We start from the raw sequence: 10,060 nt of genomic DNA, 5'->3' as shown, positions 1-10,060 counted from the left end.
TACATCTTAAAAACAATGAAAACTCAATATGTGTAATAATACTTAATCATTTTAATAAATGCTCATTTTTGTTTATTACATGTCAAACATTTGTTGTCCAATCCTGTCAAGTACTGTAACAACTATACATGTGTGCGTTCAGAAATTTATTTTGTGTAAAATGTCTCGAAAGTTTAGGTACTGTTATATTTGTTTGTTTTAGACATTAATTTGTGTAAATTATTTATTAATTATTCAATTTAAAAAAAAACATACGCATATTAACTGTAAATGGTAAGAGAGGGAAAGGAATAGGGTAGAGGAGAGAGGGACCATCTTGAATAGAAGTGTATAGACAAATCGAGAAAAATCCAAAATAGCTCGGACCGGGACTCGAACCCGGGACCTTTTGATTACAAGTCAACTGCTCTTCCTTCTGAGCTATCCGAGTTACTTTAGATTCACATTCGTTTTGTCTATATCTATTATCGAGCCACACCGTCCATCACACGGTAGTACATCATACGCATATTAGCTGTAAATGGTAAGAGAGGGAAAGGAATAGGATGGAGGAGAGAGGGACCATCTCGAATAGAAGTGTATAGACAAATCGAGAAAAATCTAAAATAGCTCGAAATAATACCTAAGATTTATTCTACAGGTTAACAAAAGTGTAAATGTCTTTTTATAGGTTGTCTATGATTTTTCTTGATAAGCTATTGCCTATGTCTCGAAAGTTCAGGCACTGTTATGAATTAATCCGAGTGTATCCCAATCTGCAGAGCACACGTATATATGTATATATATAAAAATTAATCCATATTTCTCTTAGTCACGCCATTACGCGTGAACGACTGGACCGATTTCACAAATTTTTTGTTGTTGTGTTTGTTATTGTCAGGAGAAGGTTCTTATGAAAGAAAAAATTCCAAAAATTGCGCGGAAAATTGGAAAATTTAAGAAAACTTAACGACAATATTAATTTTACATAACTGTCAGTAGTTTGAAATAACTGTCAGCGATTGACAGAATACACGCGCGCATACATAGTTAAGACAGGACGTCTGTCGGGTCAGCTAGTGTCTAATAATTATAGACTACAATTTATAATGAAAGTCATACTGAAACACATTTGAACGCTGTTTGATAAATAGACAATGCAATGCTACCCAGATTCTTTCATCAAAGAAATCTACCTCCTAGTATATTTTAAGATGAACTTCCAGGTACATATCTCATGTTTATTTGTATACCGCCATATATTTTGGATATTTGTTTCCGTCTATACTAATATTTTCTAGAAGAAATCGCTTTTAGCGATGAGATCGCCCATTGTAAAGCCATATATTATATATTTTTTTATATTTTTCCGTATATTTTGTTACTATTAGTACTATTATCATTTTATATACTATATACTAGTTATATTAGTAATATTATCATTTTATGATTTAATTTAACCCGACATAAGTTTTTCAGTATAAAAAATTAAATATTCTCTTGAATTGGTGCCATAAATAATGTAACACAATATAGCAGCAGACTACTTTAACCACACCCGTATACTTCAGGTTAAACATTTTATATGCGCGCGTCAAAAGGTGAGGAACAGTATCGTAATCGTAATGCGACGAGATCTTTTACGAGCATGGGACCAGTTTCAGGCGCTTTTTATTTCTCAGCTTGGGAAATAACAAAATAACGTCTGAACCTGCGACTCCAAATGTTTCCTCTTTTTATGGTGCGAAGGTCAAATTACGTTGAGTCACTTGAAATTTTAAAACATGATACTAAACCGGCCAATCATGAATAGAATATCTCGCCTAGCGCTACTCAGACACCCAAAAACAAACTCAACAAGTGCCTCGGTTGTATAAGAGGTACAAAGGAAATTTGACGTTTATGATTTTCTGTGTGAAACATTGGCTGGAGATGTTTCCATTGCCTAAAGTTTGTAAAATATATATTTATTTCATGCGTCTTAGGAATGAACAATATTATTTTTTTACCTTATTTAACAACTTTGTAGGTAGGGCATGTTTATATTATATCTTGCATATTTTTTATCACATTATGGAACTACACAAAAATAACGAGCAAAGCAAAGTAGGCGTATTTAATGCACTTTAGGCTATCTTTCTTGATATTATGATTTTATGTTATTGTAATTTGTACCTAATATTTAGGTGTGAATTATATATAACAATTTTTTTTTATTTGTAACGCTTATAATAAAGTTTCGTTTGAATAAAAATACATTATAATTTCTAGCCTATTGCATAATGTCCTTACAATTTTTTTTATTTTTTAAAACAATATTTAATTATTTTACAACACGGCACCAATATAAATTGTGAGATAATAAACTAAACAATTATTAGTATGCTGTTGTAATATTTCCATAATAAAAGGTATAATATGATACATCTGATCACTGTATTACGTATTTAACATATTACAATAGCATATTGATATGGCATATTGAGATACACAATCCTAACAACAAAAATACTATAAACGTATTTTAATAATTCTTATTTTGATTGCAGCAATATTGACCCATGAATTACAAACGAAAGTTATGTTTCACATACCTACCGTAATCTTTAGGTGGTTTCAGAACGAATGTTTGATATCGTTTGTGAGAAGCGGCTTATCGTAATTTAGAGCCCCCGATTAGACCTCGCCAGCCGACATACGCTAACGAGCATTCGTTTAAATTTATTTTTATTTTAACAACAGTACGGTGCCGATGTTTTGTCTTCTACCGACGATTTTGCGAAGTTTAATTGATTGTCTGCTGGCTGTTGTTAGTGAATGTTGGAATAAGATCATACGATCAGTCTCTGTGTGTCATCGTTGATTTATTATTTACGGCGTGCTATAAAATTTATTATTAAAATGAAATTACCTTTGTTGTTGTAGTTTTCAGCGGTGCTCCTGTTGAAACAGCACAGATTTCTACTTCATATCGATCGATGCCGGCCTCACGATCCAAGGAAACTGCCGTTGACAATATCCCCAAGGAAGAATCAATGTCGAACAATCTATCCACCTGATTTCCATCACCAGTCACATTCACTATATAATATTCTAAACCTAATTTATAATTGTTAGTCAAATTTAGCACAGCTGTACCGGCTGGTTCGTTTTCGGCAACAGACACTGATTCCACATTAGTCCACGTTACACCTTCAAGCTCAGTGCCACCCATGATTACACTGAGATATGTCTCGGTACTTTTTTGTTCACTCAACACCGCCTCGTCAGTAGCTTTTATAACCAGGTTCCACCTAGCCTCAGGCGTCGCCGGAGGATACCGTAGAGTCAATGCACCATTACTCCTATGCAAGTCGAATAGGTCATTTCCGCCATGTATAAGCTTATAAGTGACTAAACCATTGGTCCCCGAGTCTAAATCACGAGCTAAGATATTCATAATGAATATTCCCCTATTTGCACTACGGCCCATTCTTTCTGAGCTTACTACTGCGGCATTCATTGACACGAAGATTGGGGCATTGTCATTAATATCTTCAACGATCACAGTTACTAATTTTTCAGCTGATAATCTAGCTGACGGAGGCTCTGCTCGATCGTAAGCAACCACGGTTATTCTAAACGTGTCAATGCTTTCTCTGTCGATAGGCAACAACGTATGTATTACACCGGTAATATTGTTTATTGCAAAGTGCCGCCTGTTGTCGTTGGGGTCTTGGTGTGTTATTGAGTAATAAACTTTTCCATTGTTTCCTGAATCTGGGTCCTCTGCTGTAACAGTTACTATAGGAGTATGCTTCGGAATACCTTCTCTGATTTGCCGTACAATAGCCGTGTTTGTAAAAATAGGTGCATTATCGTTTGCATCAATGACATTAACAATAAATGATATACTAGATGATAAACTTGGACTTCCATTATCTGTAGCAGTAATATTTAAGACGTAAGACGTTAAGTCTTCGTAATCCAGTTGTTTGTGTAAAAAGAGTTCACCCGAATAACTATCGATGAAAAATGCCTCTTTTCTGTTTCCTGAAGTTATCGAAAATTGTAATTCTCTATTTATACCCAAATCAGCGTCAGTTGCATGGAATTTAATTATTTTCTTATTTACAGGCTCGGTTTCTAGAACAGACACTTTCATCTGTGTCTGGGTAAATACTGGTGCATTATCGTTCTCATCCAAAACATCAACAATAATAGTAGTAGTTGCTGAAAGACGTACAGAAGATCCTGAATCGTGCGCCATAATTGTAAGTTGATAGTGGTCTTGAGTTTCTCGATCTAATGGCTTATTTATCAGTAGTTGACCTGTTGCTTCGTCTAATAAAAACTTTCCAAAGTCGTCTCCACTTATTAACTTGTAATATATGTCACCGTTCAAGCCTTCGTCTGCGTCAGTTGAATAAACTCTCATTATTGAAGCCCCCACAGCTGCGCCTTCAGAAACTTCCACTTTATAAGGAGTTCGAACAAATACAGGTGCATTATCATTCACATCTGTTATGTATATTGTTACCCTAACAGAATCCGACAACTTCACTTTTCCATTGTCACTAACAGTGACTGTTAAAGTAATATAATTTTGGCCGGTGTTGCGTGCCAAAACCTCTCTATCAAAAGATTTCAAAGTTTTTATGAATCCATTTCTAGGATCAATTCTGAAATCACTTTGTGCAATCGGTAATGAAAATGTTAACTCAGCATTACGACCTATATCTTTATCAGTTGCTGTTAATTTACCCACAAAGGTATCGGATGGTTCATTTTCTTTGATTTTGAATATGAATGTAGTATTTGTAAATTGTGGACTGTTATCGTTTTCGTCAAGTACATGTATTACAACTGGAACTTGAGATGATCTCGGAGGTTTACCATGGTCCGTAGCGACAATTGTCAGAGAATAATAATCTCGCTCTTCCCCGATCTAGCAGGCTTTTTAACATACAAATATCCATCCGGAAACACTCCAAATTTACCGTCTGTATTGCCTTCTTCTATATAATAAGATATTCGACCACTCATACCTAAATCAGCATCTGAAGCAGCGATGGCAAAAAATCTTGTATTGACCAAAGTAGATTCTAATAGTGATGTTTCATATGACGTATGATCGAACACTGGTGTATGGTCGTTAACATCATCAATGATTGCAGATATTGAATGCTTAGTAGCAAGAGCTGGACTGCCATTATCTGTTGCTGTAACTTCGACAAATATAACGCTGCTAGGTTCATTCGTGATTGGTTTGTTTAAATATATGACACCCGTTGTATCGGATATGCGAAAATTATTATCTGGGTTATAGCTCAGCGTATAAAATATGGTTCTATTAGAACCAGAATCACGGTCTGTCGCTCTGGCAAAATAAACTTCTTGTCCAACTGCCGTGTTTTCTGGTATATGAATTTCATCTTTATCTTCGATGAATATTGGATAATTATCATTTACGTCTAATACAGATATATTTACAGTTGTGAAACCGTATGCGACTCCAGTTTTGGCCATTATTTTCAAGTGGTAAGTCATTTTGTCCTCTCGGTCAACATTCGAATCAGTCGTTATGATACCACTTTTCTCATCTATTCTAAAAACATGTTTAGTATCCCCTTCCAAAATATAATAAGATATTGTGTCGCTTGATATTCTAGCACTCACTTTGCCCACGTATCGACCAGTTTCAGGTTTAGATGTTCCTTCGTCTTCAACTATTTTGAAGTTATAGCCATTATATCCATCAAACTGGAGAGTTTTGCTCTGTGATGTTTTAACTATTTCGACAATTGCGTCTACAGAAGCACGTCTATTACCCTTATCTTTGCATGATATTTTTAATGTATACATAGTTTCTGATGACTTACGGAAGTCTTTTTGTAAAATGACATTGCCAGTCCAAGGTTCCACGTCAAAATATCCATCTCCACCGCTCTCAAGCTTGTATATTATACGGGCATTCTCGCCCTCATCTAAATCAAAAGCGTTTACTTGTAAAACTTGCGAACCGGGAGCTAATTCTTCGTTTAAACTTTCGATATATCGTTGGGGATAAAATTCTGGATTGTTATCGTTAACATCTAGCACTTTTAAAAATATTGTAGCTGTAGATGATTGTGGAGGGAACCCTTGATCTTTGGCAAGCACCTGAATTTCATACATAGAAATTCTTTCTCTATCTAATTCAATAATTGTGCTAAGCTGACCAGTAATGGGGTCTAGAACGAATGTGTCAGGATATTTCCTTTCTATACTCATGGGCAAATAGTACGAAACAGAGCCGTTTGTGCCTTGATCATAATCAGAGGCAGTCAAAATAAGAATTTCTTTCATAGCCTTTATATTTTCTGGAAGTGTAGCATTAATTTGCGTTTGTGGAAAAGTTGGAGCCTCATCATTTTCGTCTAAAATAGTAACTTTTAGTCTAGTGTATGCCCACTTTGGATTAGGACCCCCATCTCTTGCGGAAACATTTAATTCAACAGTTCCCTGTATCTCACGATCTAAAATGGACTTTGTTGTTACTAATCCAGTCAAATGGTCGATAAAAAACCATTGTTGTTGATTTCCGTCATAGAAGTCATAGTATATTTCAGCATTGACGCCGGTATCTTCGTCAGTAGCAGTAATACTGGCAATATAAGTTCCCGATGGTGCAAGTTCGGATAATACCGCTGAGTATTCAGATTTTTCAAATACTGGTTCATGGTCGTTGACATCATTGACATGAATCACTAGAAATGAGGTAGCAGTACGAGGTGGCGTTCCTCGGTCCGTAGCAACAACTGTTAAATTATACTTACTTATTTCTTCTCGGTCTAAAATTCCATTTACATGCACTATGTACACGCTAGAAGAATTCTCCAAGCGAAAATGATTTAGTTCATTACCAGACACTATGTTTACACTAGTAATGCCATTTAATCCCGCATCCAGATCCGTAACCGTTATAGCCGCTACAAGAGAGCCGTTTTTAGCATTCTCATCAACTGTTGCGAAGCTGGCAGTGGAGGGCACGTAAGTAAATGTTATCACGGGATCGTGGTCGTTTGCATCTATTAGATTGACAGTGACGTATGTCCTTGCATCTTGCCGCGGTACTCCGTGATCCTTAGCAATAACAGTAAGTACACAAGTCATGTTGCAAGTAGTATTGCTGCAGTACTTTGGACAATTTAACTTCTTTATTGTTGTTATGACACCAGATTCAGGATCCACTGAGAATTGTTTTTCTGTGTCAGTGACTTCATAAGTTATTTTGCTGTTATCTCCTAAATCACTATCCGTCGCAGTAACCTTCAGAACTACAGTCCCAGGCGGTACACTCTCATTTAGGGACACAGAAAAGTCACTTTGATCAAAAATAGGAGGATTGTCATTTACATCTAGAATGCTAACATTCACTTGAAGATACCCGTATTTTGGAGGATTGCCACCATCACGTGCTGATATATTTAGTACATAAAAGTCTGTTGTCTCTCTATCTAGTTTACCAGTAGTTTCTAAATGTAAATAGGACGTTTGTCCGCTTGGATTCACTGTAACATTAAGCCGAAATTTTCCTTCAATATCACCATCGACTATTCTATAATCATTAGTTATACCGTTTTCTCCTAAATCTTTGTCTGTTGCAGCATCCAGGAGTAATTTAGTACCAGCGGAAGAGCTTTCTGAAAAAGCAACCGCGATGCTGGCTTCAGGAAATTCCGGATAGTTGTCATTCACATCTGTTACCCGTAATCTCACTTCAATAGGATATGTTGGCTGGCTAGACAACACAACAAACGCGTAGCGGTCGACCGTTTCTCTATCTAAAACTACATTTGTCCTTATTTCACCAGATACTGGATCGAGGATAAATTCCTTAGGCGGCTCATTAAATCGGTATGTGAAACCAGGTTTTATAGGAATTCTTCCGACGACAGTTCCGGCGGGCTGATCTTCAGGGACTCGCAAGTCGACGCCGGTATCGACGGCGCGGGACTGCATCTGTTCGGCGATGGCGTTCACGCGCGCGCCGTAGAACAGCACCAGCGCCGCCAGCGCCACGTGCCATCGCCCCATCCTCGTCATGACACCGACAAAAACATTGCAAGGTCTGTTCCTCGTCAGCGAAAGTCAACGCGCACCGGGAGCGCTCGCTATGTCCCGTTCGCGCAGAGTCGCGCACTCGCTCTCCTCAGGTATGCAGCATGGCCGCAACGACCTGCGCACGCACGAATATCTCACGGAGAGTGCGACTCGCTGCGGCAGCGCCTACGCCGTCACATTCATTCGTAAACACACGTGACACCACACTAACCACGATAGTACCCAATAATCAGTCAAACTAAAACACTTTTGAAAGCGATCCTTAACAGTTCTTCAATCAACTTATACACAAATGAAAACACTTTTCAGTTATGATTAGCAAGTTGTACAGTTTGATAGCGACAAAGCAGCGGCACGCGGATTGCGTCGCAGTCGGCGCGGCACTGGCAGGCGGAGGCTGTCGGCCGCCCCGCGCCCGTCCCGCCATCGCGCCGACCCCTCCCCGTAGCACTGAAAAGCTCCCACTGTGGCTGCGTGATGATGATGCCACGATAATGGCCGCCGAAGGATTCTATTTATTGTTCGATTCTAGTTACTCACTTTATTAAAAAAAATAACACAGCAATTAATGTATAGAAAATTTAAGCGTGTTAAGCTTATTTTTTTCTTTTATGTCCATAATAATATTGTGTAAATATGCATTACTATAAGATTTTGTTTACAATATCTATACAAACAATTATAAAATGCATTAGGACAATATGGTATAATATAATGGTATATTACTATTATATAATTACAGAAAAATATTCGTTTATGACTTTAGAAATATAAATATTATGAATATATTTTGACTATGTTAAAAAAATAACTAATTGTTAACATGTTTAAATTAAAAGCGCGCGTTGAAGTCTATTATATAAACGAAAAATACGGTCGCCTTACTACATGAATATAATAACATAAATGACAGCCACTAAGTATGATTCATACAATAATATAGTTTATGGGTGTAACGACTAAGTAATTTTGAAAAATATAAATACGTTTAAATATCATTTGTATTATTGTAAATATGTTTTTGTGAAAGAAAGATGATTAAGAATATAAATAACATTCAGCTTTTCTCTGAATAAAATCAGCTAGAAGTAAAATTTTATATTGACCAATAAATATTTCGTAAACCCTATCTTATTACTTTGTTTTAGAGTCAATTAATTGTACATGAACTCCCCTTGTTTTATTCTATTTATATCGATGTTTAAATTTTATACTTTGTTGTCTTGCAGTGTACATTTTATCCGCTAAAATATAATAATATATTTTTGTATTATGGTTTTTGGTTGTTATTTAAAATGAATTTTAATATTAATAATCAATGTTCAAACACATAATAAGAAAGAAATTAACGTGACTTCAGTAATATTTCTATACTATACACGATCAAAATATTATTTATCTTGTCGATTTAAAATTCATACTTAGTTTGTTTGGCGAAATGCTGGTTCCGATTTCCGAGGTTTGGCAAATAGTTTTTACTTTTTTCTCAAAGCACCTGATGCTAAGTTAAAGATACCCAAAAACATTTTGATGGGTAAGGTATAAACATCCCCGGACAGTCGGCAAAATTATGCCGGCTTGCTTAATTGCTTCTTTACACTCCGCTTTAATAAAAGGACGTATGTTGACATACTGTTTTACAGCTTTAGAAATTTTAAAAATGAAGTTCAATTGGAGAAAAAGTATTAGAATAAATTAATATAGCAGCAGTCCAATGTTATTGCATCGAGTTTCCAGACGCGCCATAAAATTACATAACATATATGACAGCGTAATTTGCTTAGCTTCTATTCATGCTGGATCTATATCGAAGAATTCCAAGGCAACATCATATATAAGAATTCTTTCTACGTAGTTGTCGTCGACCAAATACCAAATATAATTACAATATGTCCATTTTTCATATTTAATCAAGAAGTTATTTTAGATTTACAATTTAACAATGTTAAGTATACCACGATAATAATCACCGATTATGTCTTTAAGAGTAAATTTA

At 36.0% G+C, this 10,060-nt stretch overlaps 1 non-coding gene and 1 pseudogene across 1 annotated transcript; both read right to left on the bottom strand.

Annotated features, from left to right (window-relative positions):
* Positions 1–357: 357 nt before the first annotated feature.
* On the bottom strand, positions 358–430 carry Trnat-ugu. The gene has a single exon. It is a non-coding gene; the product is annotated as a tRNA-Thr (tRNA).
* Positions 431–2,819: 2,389 nt separating this feature from the next.
* LOC119191873 lies at positions 2,820–8,434 on the bottom strand (annotated as a pseudogene).
* Positions 8,435–10,060: the final 1,626 nt, after the last annotated feature.

This window comes from Manduca sexta, unplaced genomic scaffold (assembly GCF_014839805.1).
Source record: "Manduca sexta isolate Smith_Timp_Sample1 unplaced genomic scaffold, JHU_Msex_v1.0 HiC_scaffold_2052, whole genome shotgun sequence".
Classification (NCBI taxonomy): Eukaryota; Metazoa; Arthropoda; class Insecta; order Lepidoptera; family Sphingidae; genus Manduca; species Manduca sexta.
This window is presented reverse-complemented; position numbering and strand designations above follow the sequence as displayed.